This window comes from Polypterus senegalus, chromosome 4, assembly GCF_016835505.1.
Source record: "Polypterus senegalus isolate Bchr_013 chromosome 4, ASM1683550v1, whole genome shotgun sequence".
NCBI lineage: Eukaryota > Metazoa > Chordata > Cladistia > Polypteriformes > Polypteridae > Polypterus > Polypterus senegalus.
The window spans coordinates 140,197,912-140,216,729 of record NC_053157.1 but is presented as its reverse complement, the minus strand read 5'-3'; the positions used below and the strand labels follow the sequence as shown (position 1 = coordinate 140,216,729).

The following is an 18,818-nucleotide window of genomic DNA, read 5'->3' as shown; positions in this document are numbered from 1 at the left end:
TTCCCAGCACGTACTGCACTTCTATTCACCTTGACAAAACTCACACTAAGAAACCAAAAGGCTTCTTAACCTGAACAGTTTAAAGCTTTACCTTATACAATGTCCGACCTCATACTTTTAAGAAGTGTGTTGTGGTCAGTTTAACAAGATGGGCCCATTTTTCATTTAATAGAAAAACTAATTTTCATTAATGTTAGGACTGCAGTCCAGTTGTACCATCTTTTTGTTCTGTATTGATAAAAAAATTTCACAACACAAAATGTAATAGTCCATTTTTTGCAATTAATATTTAATTTTTACTGTAAAAATAAGGCTATCGACTTTTTTCTTAATTGTAAATGGAAATTAGTACCTGATTGCAGATACAAAAATATAGAAATTTAGCTAAAATAATTAAATGATAAAAATGAATGCTTCATAGTATTTCAAATAAAAAAAAAATATTTTCATTAGCCATTCTGATTTCCAGGAGGTATAAGTGTGAAGTTGTTGTGTAAGGTTTACATTTTGTTTTGTTAATTTAAGCATTAAATTGTTAGGTCCAGATGGTGATTCAGTGTTTAGAAGTAGTGGTTTACAGCTAGAAAAGCCCACAGATTTGAGGTTTAGCTTCATCACTGTCAGAGTGACGTTTGCCCTACTTGTACATGAATTTTCTCCTGCCAAATTTTGGGTCCATCCAATATCTTAAGATATGAGCTGGTAACTTTGAATTGACATAGTTTAAGTGAGTGTCTGTTGTCTGTGTGCCCTGACAACAAATCCAGTTATTTTAATACCCAAGTTGTGCCTATGCTTAGAAACTTAGGGAAAGCATTAAACTATTCACTTCTTTTAATTTTGATTTCATAGAATGAATTATTAGTTCAGCTAGCTGTTAAGAATTAGAGACACAAACATGGTGACAGAGAAGTGAAGCATCCCAAAAGAACTAAAGAACAGGCAAGGACCTTCACCAGCTTGCCCAGATAAGACTTCACCCAGGGCAGTCAGCCCCCAACTACTAATGGAGACCTGACTTAAATGTTCAAAATACTTCTAAATAGTCCCAAAAATGCCAAAAATCCTCTCTATGGAGAGGAATTATAAAAACTATGGCTAAGAGATACTACGTTAAATCTTTACAAATCAGGAATTTTATGAACATGAACAAGACATAAAACAAGCAAAAAGGGTTTTCCTAGAAAGGCTATAGTCAAACAGAAATGAAACCACCCAGTAAACCAAAAGAAATAAAAGAAAGCAACCCTGCCACAAGAACTTTGACAAACACAATGAACCTCTGCTGGGGCTTTCTTTCTGACCTAAATATAAAGGCAGATGATGGACTAAACAGTAGTGACATGAAAGTGGTCTTGCCTCCTATGGTTCCACCCAAAAAAATCACAGATTGGTGGAACATTTAAAGATAAAATAATTTTCTGTTATGCTGTTTAGTCACACAGTTTATATAAACTCCAGTGTGGTGGCTCTCTCTTCCACCAACTATTTTGCTACAGCATCAGTTTTGTCAAGGCAAAAGTTATTGATAGACAGGCTTTCACCAATTTTTCATTCTTTCTTTATTCTTGATAAGAACGGGAAATGAGTAGATTAGGCCCTCTGGAAAGTCATCAAAATTTCATTCTAAAACTCCCCTGGAGACAAACCCACCCTCCGGAGTACAATATCAGATGTCTCACATGTGGTCAGAGATTGCTTTGAGGGCAAACATTGCACCAGACAGTTTCTGTGCTTTGATTACAGCAGCCCTCTGCTGTTGAACAATGGTGATGAATTCTGCTTTGAGCCAGGCATCATCCTTAACAGCCTTATAGGCACCATATTTTGACTTGAACTTTTACTTTTCGATGGCAAACATCAGGGTACTGAGTAGAGGAGTGGTTGTTCCAGATTATTACATTTTTCACTTCATCTGATAGGACACCAGTTTTATTTGCAACTTGAGATCGTGCTCTGTTGTGATCCAGACAAGTCAGGCAAGAGATACTCTCTTTTGGGAGGGATGGAAAATACTTCAGTAAAAAATTCACTACCAAAGTATGACAGTAATAAATAAACTTAACAGGAACTACACAGAAACATGAAAAACAGTAATTCAAAGCAAAAGCAACAATAAAACAGAAAATACGCATAAGCCTTGGAATTAAACCTGGCTGAAACATAACACAAGCTAAGGTTTAGTTGAACCTAAATTTTACTTATCTGCCATCCATTTTTTAAATTAAACATGTTGTGTCTATTTTGTCTTTTTGTAAGTAAATTCTACATGGTACCTCTAGTGGTGCTGTTCAACTTCTTTTATTATGTTAATCCATGTTGCAGATCATGAAAGGTATTCATTTATCTTTTACTTCAAAGAAATGAAATATTTTATTATAAATTATTAAGTGTTTTAGAAGTGTTTGCTGATAGATGTTTTAACATGAATAAAATATGGAAATTAGATTGTGTTTTCATCTTTTCTCAGATATAGCAAACCATTTTATACAAAACATTAATGAATGTACTGTACTGTATGAACTCTGAATAAGAGTAATCACTGGGCATAAAAACATGCTCAAGAGCACTCGATGCCCAAAACAACAAATGACAAACATCTGAGGCGCTTTACATTCAAGTTTAAAGAGACACTCATGAGATGAAGAAAATAAACTGTAAATAGAACAAAGGATAATAAAATATTTTAGAATCTGAAGAACTATCAAGTGTAGAGAGATTTATATTTTCTTGGCTTTCACCACTCTTGGGTTGTGCATTTAGTGTGGTACTTTCCTTTGATGTAAAGGGCTTCATGTTGCAAAGCCTACTTATTGTAGCTCTTTACAATGTTACTCAATTTATAAATAAATTATATGGCAAAGTACATTGAACAGTTAAATATGTGCGTTTCATAGTAATTTAGAGATACTGTCTATTGGCAAAATAAACCCCTATAGATACAATGTTTGACATAACGACTATCAACTCAACTTGGTCAAAGAAACTTCTCAGTTTAGGGCTATACACATACAAAATACCTAGCAAAACACAAAACCATACGTAATTCAGTATGTACAGCACATAAAAACAAAGAAAAATATTCATCCACCAGTAGTGTATAGCAAATGGACTTACATGGTATGCATTAAATAGACATGATTTTTGGCTACGCATCCATTGTTTACACCCATATTAAGCTTGTCCATGCTCTACACTAATATAAGTATAAATAAAAAATATTTAGCTTTTACTACACTTTATAGAGTATAAAATAAAGATTCTTTTTAAAATGTAAATACACAGGGACAAGTTAAAAAACTAAATACAGATGAAGATCAAAGAATCTTTTAAATAATAAAAAACATAGTGGAATATTTTGAATACAGAGAGAAAAGAAGAGGCATGTATAAAAAAGATTTCATTGATGGTAACCACCTATCACACAGTGCTGCTATGGTCTATTTTTCTCTGGGTTTTTTGCAATGGGTATTCTGAAAGTTCTTTTCAGTTTTTGAGTGTTTTTGGATTGCATTAAGTCAGCTGGATGGAGCCGAATAGTGAAAGGCTCAGCAACTAATACATTTTCCTATCTTCCTGTTATACCATACACTCTTTCTTTCTTTGTCTTTTTCTCAAAGACTAGAACAAATAATAGCATACAGTGACAATCGTTTACTTCAAATGAAATACAATAAAACCAAACAACAATAGAAAACAAACAAAAACAAAGCTAAATGAGACTCATGCTCCCCAACCCAAAAACAGACAAGTTTCTCATCACTGTGCTTGCTTGTATGTGCAAAATTAAACCTGAATTAAAATTTAAGTGAAAACTTTTTTGTTGCTAAACTTTCAGTGTGTCGTCTTTCTCCAACTAATTTAAGGGGTTTGTTTTTCTCCAGGGTTTAGCATTCAGCTGCAAGGTAAAACAAATTGTTTTTGCAGAATACAACATCCATTTTCTGAACCCTTTTATTCCACTTCATTCTTATAGATATTTGGCATGTGAAGTGTGTTTCTATGTATTTTATTATTTTAAAGCTTATTATTTTAAGTTTAAAGCTGCCCACTATAAACATACTCCATTATGTCACAAGTACATACACATGACAAATAGGATTTTGTTATTGTAATGAGGTGAGTAAAGCAAGCCCTTGTGGTCTCAATCTTAAGACTTGCATTTAACTCCTTTTCTTTGGGCTAAATGTTTAGGACTTCTTATTATTTAACAATATATACTGTTTTTAGTCTTTGTTGTTACCATAATAGGTGATGATTCAGTGGTATATTTAAGTGTCTTCAGAATATTAATTTTGTTATTACTTGTGCCTGCTAATCATGATAGTACATGGTTGGAACTTATTTCTGTAGAATCAGGCACAAGGCAAGAATCAATCATAAGTGAGTTTGCATCTCCTATCATTGACCTATGAAGTCATTTTAAGGTTACTGATAATCTTACACTCAACCCCAAAATACAGACCGTGTTGCAGTGTGGTGGTGCAGGTTTGCTCCATGCACCCTGTACCATTTCAGAGCCTCTAGAACCCGCCATTGTCAATAGTCACACCAAAGATGAGCCGGGCAAATGAGGACACAAATATCCAGCCAAAGAACTGGTGCAAAAGTCACAGTGCTTTTATTAAACATCCATCAAAACAAAAGTATTCAACAAGTAGTTCAGTGCAGTTTTCTTAATAAGTAAATTATCCAAGAAAACAGTAAAGGTGCGTGGAGGTTAAAACCAAGTCAAATAAATATATACGATCCATTAAAAACAAGATTAAAATTTCATGGCAGGAAGCTGTTCTTAAAATCTCAGTCCTTGGTGTGGCCCTTTAAAACTGACATCTCCTCTGCTTACCCTGCATTAGAAACAGCAACAGAGCAGACCCATAACTAACAGGCACAGCCAACCTTCCTATTTAGGCCCGGGTCTCTGCAATCACTATGGCTTCCTGCAGGGCTCCCAATCTGAGCCTGACTGTGCTCAATCCATCTCCCACTGCCTCTCCTCAGATTTACACGGGAGTGAACTCTGAGTTGCTCCAGCTCCCTAAGCCACTCGGCCAGTGTGGCCCCCTTCATCCACTGAGCATTGGCCTCACACTCCCCCAATGGCTTCTCCTACCAACTGCCTGCCTCCTCTCACTCATACTGGCTCTCTCTTGTTCCTGCCTTCTTCTCCCATCATGTATCCCCTATCTACATTCTTTTTTCTTTCTCTGCCTCTTTCTTTTCATCTGCCTTTTTCTCCTATCTGTTCTCTGTCCGATCTTGTTCCCCTCTCTACCCTACAGGCTCCTTTTTAGTGCTCAAGTGTAATTTGGGTAAAGCTTTGACAAGCCTCTACCTCCACGGAACAAATGAGGTGCCGGACCAATCCGCCCACCTACCCATGTGTATGTGGTGAGATTGGCCAAGAACCCCAATCAGCCACAGAGCGAATCTTCCTTGCACATACCCGCACCCGAATGGAGCGCCGTACCTGATTATTACTTTAACGTATTTACTAACACCATGGACTACTCATCAGATGGAGACCCTTTAAAACTAGAGGCCTGGTAGTGATTTTAACCTGCTGTCCTGGTGCTTTGAGACAGCAGCACTAAACACTATCTGATTAGGTACTGTGGAGAGTGTAATTCAACTCTTTTTGATTTGTTGGTGAGATGTGAGTTTCTTTCAGAAGAGTCATAAAATACAGCACAGTAATGGACTGATTATTAAAACAGAAAAATGATTTGTTATGCATTCCCCTGTCCTCTAACAGATGAAATTACATAATTCTGTAAATGGCCCTGACTACGAACCTGAAGTGGGTTTGAGCAAACTGTGTTATTTACTGTATAGTCATGCATTTGTGGACGAAAATTTTTATTTTTTAATATAAAGTAAAGGTTATTGCTGCTCTTTTGATTTCAGAAATAAACTTGAAAAATTACAAATATTTTTAGTGATATTTGCTCTCAGCAGTCAATCTTTTTGTAGGCTACTTTTACACTAAATTTTCTCTTAGCTAGCATAACGGTGAATACCACAATCTGGTACTAAGTTAGTGATGTGCTCCCCATGGTTTCCTCTGACTGAATTTTGAGTATACAGTGATCCCTCGCTATATCTCGCTTCGACTTTCGCGGCTTCACTCCATCGCAGATTTTAATTGTAAGCATATCTAAATATATATCACGGATTTTTCGCTGGTTCGTGGATTTCTGCGGACAATGTGTTTTTTAATTTATGGTACATGCTTCCTCAGTTTGTTTGCCCAGTTGATTTCATACAAGGGACACTATTGGCGGATGGCTTAGAAGCTACCCAATCAGAGCATGTATTACATATTAAATAAAACTCCTCAATTATATATGATATGCTTCCCGCGCGGTGCTTGATTGTTTGCTTTTCTCTGTCTCTCTCACTGTCTCTGCCTGACGGAGGGGGTGTGAGCAGAGGGGCTGTTTGCACAGAGGCTGTTTGCCTAGAGGATACGGACGCTCCTCTACAAAATGCTGCTTTATCGCGGTGCTTCAGCATAATTAAAAGCACGTATTGATTTTTTGATTGTTTGCATTTTCTCTCGCGCTCTCTCTCTGACATTCTCTGCTCCTGACATGCATTCTTTGAAGAGGAAGATATGTTTGCATTCTTTTAATTGTGAGAAAGAACTGTCATCTCTGTCTTGTCAGCACAGTTTAAACTTTTGACTAAAGGGTGTTATTTCATGTCTAGAGGGCTCTAATAATATTAACAGTGTGGGAGAGTTTATAAGGGCTTAAAATATATAAAAATAACCATACAAACATATGGTTTCTACTTCGCGGATTTTCATCTATCGCGGGGGTTGCGTTCCAGAACGAAGGAATCGAGGAGGGATTACTGTATAGGGATTAACACCAGACCCTGTAGTCCTAGAATCCCATTCCAGATGTGGTGCAGTTTCTCATACAGTTGTTGCAATCTAGCTATGAACAGGACACCTCTGGCACAATAAGTTAATCTCTCTTGCTCTGAAAAGTTTTCCTGTTTTAGTTTTGTTAATTTTTTCCTTGTGTTTTAAAGCTCAATACCAATAATAGACTATAAAAAGTATCTATCTATCTATCTACTTTTATAAGAAATAATATTAAAGAGAATAGTTTGCATTTTGTGATTTCTCTCCTTAAGTTAAGTTTGAATAGTATAGGTAATGCTGTAGGAAAGGCCTCAAATGGATTCAACAGTGCTGTTTTTTGGCCTCACTAGAATGTAACATCAGAAGTTATTTAATGTGGACTGTTTTTGATAAACAATGTTTTGTTTTTTTTGCTTATTTTATACCACAAGCACTTTATTAATGCTTTCAAAAATGGCTCTTAAGAGTATGTTCTATAAGCAACAAAGTGACAATTTAGTGCCTTGTGGTCACGAGAAACCCCTCAATTGAAATATTTTTTAAAAGAAAAGTGCAATGTATGACAATAACGCACAATTAGATTTTTAGTAAGGTGACTTCATAGATCTTTTTTTTCATTTAGTGTTTTTGTGCACTGCGCAGGTACCCAAAAGCATTCAAACAATGAAATGCATTATTTATTTATTAGTTGCATGCTACCGCAGTACATTATCACAGCTATGTACTAAATGCCGTGTATTGAGACTTTTTAAAGGTTTAAATAGCAGGACAAAGGAGAATGCCAAACTGCCACATAAGTTATGAGTAAAAGGGACATTATGTGGTAGTGTTTACTAAACCTACAGAGATTCAAAAATAAAAGTACACCTCTTTCAGGGTAATAACAGTCATCTAATCATTCATGGTCTAAAATGTGACTGTTGCAGTTATGTATTAAAATGTGTTTGTTTTTTTATTGTTATTTTTGAGTTATTGTGTGTCATATTTTTATGTATTTCACATTATTCCCATTATATACTTCTTTTTAAAGGTAACTCTGTGCCATATTCTTTGTGAGTGAAGCCTGAGGAGGTGGGGCCACTGTTATGTCACCACTCCTGAGCTCTCCGTCTGGCTAGTTAAGTCAGCTGAGACAGCCACGAACAACAGATCATTTTGTTTATTGTGGATTTTCCATAAGTATTGCTTTCTATTTAGATTTACTGGTTTTTATGAAATTCTTGCCTTGTTTTCTTTGATTCTATCTATGGATTGTGTTTTTGGACTTTTGTGTATTTGCAAATCCTTTTTGTCTCCTTTTCCTCTGTTGAGGATTTTAATATGTTTTTCCATTTTTAATAAGCAAACCTTTGATGTATAAAGCTAGTTTGTTGTACACAGGCTGGGGGATGATGGTTATCTTCCCATCTGTGAAACATTTTGTTATATCTGGGGGCATTTTGTGTTGTTTTCCAGCTTCTTATTTTTAGGTCCTGGTCCAACTAAAGTAAGCAGGTAGTCTTTGGGATCTGGCTGAGTGGTTCCTCTCTGTAGATTAGTCAAGGTACTGGCTCTCATATCCATTTTGAAAACTCCATTTCATAACAGTTACCTCCCTTTTAATGAAAGCAATAAAAAAGGATTGCGACTCATAATATCCAGAAGCAAAACAAAATTTTCTTGCAAAATCACTTTTACAAAGATATGACAAACCAACTCTGTCTGACACCTGCTTTTATATACAGTCGCACATATGACATTACACACATGTGGACTATTCTGTTTGTGTCATAAACACAGTACAACATATGCACAAAAATATAAAAAAGATAGAATAACCAAATAAAATATCAAAAAATAGGGCAAGATGGAAGTAAACAGTGTGAAAACACAGAACCTAACGTACACTTAATTTGATTTCTGGACTTAACTTTTTTTGTGTAGTAAGGAGAAAAATTGGAGTCCACTTTACATGGCTTTTCTGGTGTAGGCTGCTAATGTAGCTTTTACAAACTGCATTATCACTATAGAGACATTCTGTGAAATAAAAAGAACATTTAATTCTTCTATTTTCTGATTCTGTCATATTGTTATAAAAGTGAATTAAGGGTTTAACTTATTTTTCCAATGACGGTGGTATTGCTTTTTCATAAATATAGGTGCCTCAAGGATTGACTTCCTGAGTGTAAAAGTCTTTAATACTTTAATTTGTCTGGGAGTGCAATTTATTGAAAAAGTTGGCTCCTATATTTGACTAACTGCCAGGCCAAAAATTGCACTCGATTTACCATTGATTAGCTGAACTTCCAGGTCCTCTGGTGGCATACTCAGCAAGCTTTACATTCCAGCCCCTTTCCCCTATAATGACAGAAAGCTAGGAGCTGCAAGAATGTTGGCAGCTATTTTCTTATTTAACAGCTTTTAATCCAGAATATCTCCAGCTGCAAGCTTAACACAGTCATTGTTAATAGAAATGTTGTGTTAGCCTTCTTTATTGTTGAGCATATGGTAAGGGGTTCAAGGAAATGGAAAATATTGAAAGGCTTGTCTCGAATTGAAGTGCTTTTTGAAAGATTGCTCATCCAGAGGCACTCTTCATCTAATGTAGGGACATCACATTTGGACTTTAAAGGACTATAGTGGTTACAAGTTTTCATTCTAGTCAGTGTCTTTATTGTTACCAATTATTGCTGCTGTTAAATACATCTTTTGACTTAATTTTATAGTTTATTTGCTTTTAAATATCCAGACCAGTAATGAGGTGCAAAGCAAGCCTGTCTGTGGTAGATATGCAAGTAAGAATTACATTGTATTATATACACATGACAATACATTTGAAATTGAACTTATAACCTTTATAATGTCTTTTCTGTTATATATCTGATGGAGGCTACTTGGTGTACTACAGCTCAGGCCAAAGTAATGTAGCACTGAACATAGTTTTCAAGTTTTTTCCTTCTTTTGGATCGCTGTGTCTTGTTAAAGACCCTATATGTGCTCAGCTATACTCTTCGGTATCTGCCTCAGGGAACTAGTATCTAGGAGCAGCTGGGTTTGACAACTAGCTTACTATGCCTAGCAATGTTTTCAGTTCTACTTTATCCTTGTGATGATTTGGGTTGGTTAAGGGGTTGATGAGGACACTTTTCCAGTTGATTCATGCCTACTAACTTAAAGGATCACCATAATATTACAGGGATATTGCTGTCATGTTACTGTCTGTACAATACATTGTAATGCATTATCAATGTAACTGCATCAATTGCTTCTAACAAATTGTCAGTTTTCCATTAGAACTCTTTGTGAAAAGAGATTCAATACAAAGGCAGATGAATAATTCAGAAGTGTCTAAACAATTTGTTTAATGTAATTTTCTCAAATGACTTTTAGATAAATGTCTTGGCTCGTGATATGGCTTCCACAACCTGAATGACAATCTAGCTTGGTAAATAAAAACAATATTTTCTATATATTGCTGTTACATTTGAGAAGCAGACAAAAGCAACATAAGTCTGTCTTTCCAAGAAGGGAATACAGAATTTTAAATAAATGGATGTGCCTGCATCAGCACCAGAATTTTAATTTTATGGAGCTCTTTGTTGCCACCTGTGGAACAGCAGGTAGAGAACCAACAATGCAAACCCTACTATTATGAGACAAAGGAGAGGCAATAGAGAGACAGGTAATTTAAAAGGAATACAGCTACACATAAAGACAAGAACAACCTTTTGAGTAGGTTTGTATTTTGCTACGCCAAGAAAAGATCATTACCATCATGGTAGACAAGTGTATCTAACAGGAAGCAGTATGTCATTGGGAATTTAATTCTTTGAAATAATAAGCAAGTTAAAAAATAATAATCTCCCCCATCTCAATGGATAATGAAAAGTAAAATGTAATTAAAGGATTGCCTTAATTTGGTTTAATGCTTATATTTTGTTTATGATTTGTTTTCTTAGGTAGGATTCATAAGAAACATAGCAGAGCTGGCAAAGTAGGAGGAGTTTTCAAATCACAGCATGCTGCATGTAAAAAAAAGAAAAATATTCAGATGAAAAGATGTCATGTTTGAGTGGTCAGAAAAAGGTGATAATCATGTAGAAGTGCAATTATCATGCAGAGGTACAACAGATAAAAGCTTCTCTGTTTTAGCTTTTTTAGCCTCTCAAACCTACACAGTATTTAATGTTTAGAAAACATCTGGAATTAAAACACTTAACACTTAGCTGATGTCTTTGCATCTTATTAACAATTATGCTTCAGATTTAATTTCCAATCAACACAATTTTTCCAGTACATTCAAATCAGAAACTTTGCTAAAAGTATCCTGCTCAGTTTTAATCACCTCCCACCTATTTCTGTTCCACAAGAAATTTTGATCGGTCTTGAAGACTCAGACAGCATCTCAGTAATAATATAAAAACATTTTAAAGTCCCTTCCTTTCAAAGATTCAAGGTACGGTGGGGATCCATATGCATAAAGGATTCAATAATTTAACTTAAAATCTTTTATCAAGCACATTTATATCATTTAAAATTGTCTAAAATGTATCCAAGCTAAGATCCCACCTGCGAGCGTTGCAGTCTAACTCTAGCCTCACTGGGTCACATGTTCTGGGTAGGTACCAAAATTAACATCATTTTGGACAAAAATCTTCGAATGCCTATCAGACAGCCTTGGTGTCACAATCACTCCTAAGCCATTAACAGCCCTCGGATGGGCTTAAAGTGGAGAAGGAAAAATTGATTGTAATTGTCTGTACCACACTACTACCATGTAGACTTATCTTCCTCCCCTGGAAGAATGACAGCCCACCTGTTATAAATCCTTGGGTAACTGATGTTTTATACTATTTGACAGTGAAAAAAAAATTAAATTCTCACTTCGAGGATATGTTCAGAACATTTTAAAATATGGCAAGATCAAATTAATAAAATTGTAGAATAAATATATATATTGGTGAAAAGGATATTCTCCCCTCTTTGCTGTTTTTAAAGATTTGGTCTTGTCCTTGGCTCTATTCTCTTTCTCTTGGGTATGGATTTGTTAAGTTTGACTTTATTGTATGTAATGTTATTTTCTTCAAATAAAATCAATAAATGTAAAAAAAGAAAAGATGCCATGTGTAGCTGCATTTTCCCAAAATTACCAAAGTTCAGCAGCTTCAACTCAAAAAAATGGGATTCAACAAAAGCCTGACGCTCAGAAATGATTCCACAGACAAAATGTCTTCATTTTTAAAAGTTTAGTTAAGTTTCAAACTAAAACAGTTCACACAAAAGAGAACATTAAAAAAGAAAAAATGAATGTTAAGAAAAGTTCAGTTCAAGCTGAAATCTTGTTACATCTCAAATCGTTACTATTTACTTAACATTTCTGAACCATTTCAAAATGGTCAGAAAACTATGCTTATCCCATCTCTGAGTAGAAAATGGGTCTTTCAAGTCCCTCTTTACTGGGACCTGTTCCTTCCACAACTAAGCTTATTATTACACTGTTTTTCAGTTATAGTAAGAAGGTTCTATCTCTTACTAACTTATAGGGGGAAAAGACTATACCATAAGTTATGACTATGAAAGAAGTTTATATTCTATTCAAATTAAGCAAACATTAATATGAGTTTAACTCAGAACTAACTTTCTAAGATTGGCTCTTACATCATGTTAACAGAGTGTTTCTGTTATTTTTTAAATGTACACTTAAGACGTAACAGGCCAGTTGTGTAACATTAGAGACTGTCATTTAATGACCTGTTGCTTTCATAACTCATATAAATAACCTTTTTCTGTTTTTATTTTTTTATTCTTTTTGTGTGTATATTATAATTTAGGTTAAGTAGCTTCCAATCAACATTCATTTACTTCCAACAGCACCATCTAGAATTTCCCTTTTTTTCTCAATGGAGCATATATGTCCTGCCTTCACTGTGATTATGTTATACTGCCACGTGTGGCAGTTGGTGCCAATTGGACCTTTGTACTCAGTGTAAACACCTTCTGCAGCCATTACAGTTTGGGCAACCTTGTTAATAGTCATTATTTTCCTGTATAAATCGTTGGCTGTTACGATAAAAAATGTCAGTTAAATATATCACATAGGAGACACACACAGTGATATTTGAGAAGAGAAATGAAGTTTATTGGATTTACAGAAAGTGTGCAATAATAGTTCAAACAAAATCAGGCAGGTGCATAAATTTGGGCACCGTTGTCATTTTATTGATTCCAAAACTTTTAGAACTAATTATTGGAACTCAAATTGGCTTGGTAAGCTCAGTGACCCCTGACCTACATACACAAGTGAATCATATAATGAGAAAGAGTATTTAAGGGGGTCAATTGTAAGTTTCCCTCCTCCTTTAATTTTCTCTGAAGAGTAGCAACATGGGGGTCACAAAACAACTCTCAAATGACCTGAAGACAAAGATTGTTCACCATCATGGTTTAGGGGAAGGATACAGAAAGCTGTCCCAGAGATTTAAGCTGTCTGTTTCCACAGTTAGGAACATAGTGAGGAAATGGAAGACCACAGGCTCAGTTCAAGTTAAGGCTCGAAGTGGCAGACCAAGAAAGATTTCGGATAGACAGAAGCGACGAATGGTGAGAACAGTCAGAGTCAACCCACAGACCAGCACCAAAGACCTACAACATCATCTTGCAGCAGATGGAGTCACTGTGCATCGTTCAACCATTCCGTGCACTTTACACAAGGAGATGCTGTATGCGAGAGTGATGCAGAGGAAGCCTTTTCTCTGCCCACAGCACAAACAGAGCCGCTTGAGGTATGCTCAAGCACATTTGGACAAGCCAGCTTCATTTTGGAATAAGGTGCTGTGGACTGATGAAACTAAAATTGAGTTATTTGGGCATAACAAGGGCGTTATGCATGGAGGAAAAAAACACAGCATTCCAAGAAAACACCTGCTACCTACAGTAAAATATGGTGGTGGTTCCATCATGCTGTGGAGCTGTGTGGCCAGTGCAGGGACTGGGAATCTTGTCAGAGTTGAGGGACGCATGGATTCCACTCAGTATCAGCAGATTCTGGAGACCAATGTCCAGGAATCAGTGACAAAGCTGAAGCTGCGCCGGGCTGGATCTTTCAACAAGACAACGACCAAACACTGCTCAAAATCCACTAAGGCATTCATGCAGAGGAACAAGTACAACGTTCTGGAATGGCCATCTCAGTCCCCAGACCTGAATATAATTGAAAATCTGTGGTGTGAGTTAAAGAGAGCTGTCCATGCTCAGAAGCCATCAAACCTGAATGAACTAGAGACGTTTTGTAAAGAGGAATGGTCCAAAATACCTTCAACCACAATCCAGACTCTCATTGGAACCTACAGGAAGGCGGATCTACTAAATATTGATTTCATTTCTTTTTTGTGGTGCCCAAATTTATGCACCTGCCTGATTTTGTTTGAACAATTATTGCACACTTTCTGTAAATCCAATAAACTTCATTTCACTTCTCAAATATCACTGTGTGTGTCTCCTATATGATATATTTAACTGACATTTTTTATTGTAACAACCAACGATATATATAGGAAAATAATGACTATTAACAAGGTTGCCCAAACTTTTGCATCCCACTGTATATGCTTATGGACGTTTGTAGGCAAGGTGTGACATGGAGTCTTTACATGCAGCAAGTCAGAATGACATCAACCTTCACTGAATTTGTACAAGACAGGACACCCCTTAGCTGATAACCGTTCCAGAGCTTTCATACTCTTTTAAATATTAAAACCACATTGTTTTTGGCTTGATTTATACAGTTGTTGTTATTCCAGTCTTGGTCACCTTTACACTCATTCTACTAACACAACATTTTTTTAATGTTGAACATGTCACCTCCCTTCACATCAATATCTTTTATTAGTGACTGTGGGAAACAACCACTTCAAGGGGTTACATATGGGTCAGCAACGAAGTGTAAAACTGGCCCAAAAGTCACTTGTGAGAGAAAGGATGATTACATTGCTGTGTGTACTTGATAGAGACGTATGAACGAATGATGACAAAAAAATGAATATGCAAGAAATACAGTACGTCTCTGTAGTTTATTCAATAAAATAGTAGTTTTATTCCTCAGAACAAAGATGACCTTCCAGTCAGTTAACTTTATAGAGCTGAAAATTAGCAAACAAAAGAAAGATTGTTACACACGTATTATTTATTCTTTTCCCAGACTGTGCATTTGTCTCATTTGAGTATGTTTTGTGTTACCATTTTTTTTGTGCATTTTTTTTCTAATTCAGTGTATTCCTAGTTAATAAATAGATCTTTATCATAATAGATGTGTTTTGTTGCAAAAACCATATGCATGAACATAAAAACAATTTTATAATGTAGATTTAATGACGGGCTGGTGGAATTGCAAAGGTGAAAGACAAGATTTTTCTTATGTCTAGAAACACTTCTTAACCACAGTTCAGTTGGACTGGAAATATTCAAATCCTTGTCATGTTTACATAATCTGACAACATTTCCCACAACCTAGTGACAGGAGCACCATACTAAAAAAAGGCAAAAGTACAACACCATATATTGAGTGAATCAAGTACACAGTTATACATTTATCCATCCATCCATTATCCAACCCGCTATATCCTAACTACAGGGTCACGGGGGTCTGTTGGAGCCAATCCCAGCTAACACAGGGCGCAAGGCAAGAAACAAACCCCGGACAGGGTGCCAGCCCACCACAGGGTGTGCAAACACACTAGGAACACTTTAGGATCGCCAATGCACCTAACCTGCATGTCTTTGGACTGTGGAAGGAAACTGGAGCACTCGGAGGCAACCCACGCAAATACAGGGAGAACATGCAAACTCCACGCAGGGAGGACCCAGGAAGCGAACCCAGGTCTTCTTACAGCGAGGCAGTAGCGCTACCCACTGCACCACCGTGCCACCGTATACATTTATATATGTATGATATTGTAAAAAAGAAAACAAGGAGAGAGTACCAGCTGGGGATAACAGGGGAATTACCCCAGCTGCATATTTTCGTGGGTACCGGTTCCTTGTGCTTCACATAAAGGAGGCAGGGTAGAAAACAAAAAAAAAAACTAATAAACAGCAAAATAAAACAAGCAAACTTAACAATAATCAATACACAGAATATAAACAAAACAAGAACATAATTCACCATATAATATTCAAAATCATATTTGAAAAACAACAAAAAGATTATGATCATAAAATAAACAACCCTGGCTAAAATATAGTTGGTGAGCATAGAGAATGAAGTGCCATGGTGTTCTTTGATATTTTATATGACAATAACATTTCAATCTTGTGCCTGAAAAAGTAAGATAATAAATTCTCTTGGGTACAATAGTATTCTTTCTTAGTCACAACATTACAATTAACCTGAAAATGTAAAGTTAACAAAAGTAATTTGCCTTTGGCCCTGCCATTAGAGCAAAAGGTACAGATGTGAATATTCAGAGATGGCATACAGTTACTGACTTGTATTTAGTAACAAATGGACACAGATCTTGTCAGACTTTGAGGACTTTTAGCTTAGTCAACACCATTTTAGACGAAATAAATGGCACAAAGATGTGTTGATCAATGACATGGCAGACAGCAGTCAAATTCATCCCCTGCAGAAGCAGGGCCATCATTATGAATGCCAAGATTCATTTTTTTTTTCTTTACTTTTGCCGTAGTTGCAGAAATAGTTTGGGAATTGGCTACTGATCAAAACTGTTGGCAGTATATTACTGCCAGCCATTATGCATACAATATCTCAAGGCAAAAGCCAAAGCCGATTGAATGCTGAGCAGCAAATGGAAAGAAATGTGACCTGTCACTGCAGATAGCATTGTACAATAAGAATTGTATGTTTCACTGAACTACATTGTGGAAATGAAATTTGTTTATCTGGGATATTGTACATGGTGCAAGAGCAAAGAGGCAGACTATTTGAAAGGTGGAGGTATTAGTGTAGTGCAATAAAAAGATATCCAGAATTTAAATGGCATAATGCACAATCACAGACACACATGCTAGGTTGATTGATGTATAAGTAAATGTGTTACTAAGTGGAAATGTGGTTCTAAAATATAATAAGTAGGTTTGCAAAAATGAACAATTTCTTTCATGCATACATCTGGCCAGATGGATAATCTACAGTATATTTTGAACACTATGAAAGAGTTCACATTTATAAAACATTTTAACATGCAGAAATAATCAGAACTTTGAAACATGTGCAATAACGTTTTGGCATATGCTGCCCCAAGGTGTCAAATTAGGTATGAAACTTTTCAGTAAAGCTGCCGTCAGTCTATTGTTGTAGTCAAACATTTGGGTGGAAATCACAATTTCGCCTCTCAAAAGTAAAAGACAAGAAAAATGGATTATCATTTATATCAGTAATTGCCTATTAGCAATTATTATAATTAAACAATACAAAATTAAAATTTAAAATCTGAAAGTTCAAAGGAACTTGTAAAAATATTAGTAAATTAGCCTAATGTTATTTCATTTTGCTCCAAAATAGGAAGAGGTAAAAAGGTGTCCTTTTAAGGGATATTGCAAATAGTGGAATTCAGTAGACTTCTTGTACTTGATGATGAATGCCTTATGACCAAATATAGTTATCCCAGAGCTATTATTATAAAATTATGTCAGCAGATACTATAAATCAAGTCCTAGAAGGGCTTATGAACAACTGTACAACTGCATGTTCTCTCAGTGCTTGAATTTCTGGAAACTGGAACAGGCATAAAATCCATATTTAATTGTATAGAGTTTGAGGTTTCTGTTACTTACTGACTTTTAACACAGGATCAAACCGCAAAAGAAGTTGGAATTCAGACAAAATTTCCAAATTCAACTGGCACCTCACTTTTGACAAATAACCATTGTCACACACGTGCGCATGGGAGGCAGCTAAAGGGCTTGAGTAAGGGCAATTCCGATTCAGACCAGGATGACAGAGTGTACTGACTCTTTTTCTCCCTTTCCAGCAGACCAGTCACGGGAGATTCCACCTGGTCCTCTTGACATCACTTCCAGGACTGAGCCTATGGAAGAAGACCTTGCTGGCACCGGCCCCTGTGATGTCATGTCCGGGTTCGAGCCTATGGTTGAAGACCCTCATGATCCCAACCCCTTTGACCTCATTTCCTGTCTTACCCTTTAAAAGCCTGCACCTTTTCACTATTCCCTCAGTTCTGTTTTGGACTCTGTTTTGTGCACATCAGTGCTGTATTCATTTTTATGACATTGCAGCCAGGATACCAATTATACGGGTGGCTGCCCCAAACCTTGCTATGGCTCTGTGTGGAGTTTGTAACACTGGCGTAGTCGCCAGGATGGAAAGGTCCCAGAAGAGAGGGGGACAGGACTTGCACTATACCCAGGTGGGAGCGTACCGGGGCCGAGTTTTCAGGCAGGAGGGGTGTCCTGCGATTCTGAAAGACCTGGTGCAGGCTCCGCTCCTGACTCACTTTACTGGACAACCCAGGCGGGCCAGGGGGTGTGCGAGAGGGGCTCACAGACTTGGGCTACCCCAGAGGACGGAGGCGAAGGGGGCTTATTATGCTCTCCTGGAGGAGAGTGCCCGTCTCCCTGTGAAGGCAGAACACTGAGTTTCACCTAGAGGTACCCCAGGCTGGCAGGAGAATGAAATAAGAAAGTGGAGGTTCGACCCAGAGCGGCCAACACACAAGCAAGCCTGTTCATTATGGGCTCTGTTAGGGCACTGTTTACGGCCAGGTGAAAACAAGCCCTACCAAATAATGGAGCAGGTGGATTGCTACCAGTTTCTAAAGGCACTACCCAGTGGTTTCGCCCAGCCAGTCTGGGGTAAAGACTTTCAAAATATGAAAGAGTCAATTGACCTCACTGACACACAGGGGACGGCCTCGCAACCTTGGGGGCAGAACTGTCTCAGCCGCTGTACGTCCCTAGACCTAGTCCCGTTCCCCACTTGGGAGCG

At 36.8% G+C, this 18,818-nt stretch overlaps 1 pseudogene; it reads right to left on the bottom strand.

Moving 5' to 3' along the window:
• Positions 1-1,446: 1,446 nt before the first annotated feature.
• LOC120528752 overlaps positions 1,447-18,818 on the bottom strand; it is a 59,168-nt pseudogene continuing 41,796 nt past the window's right edge.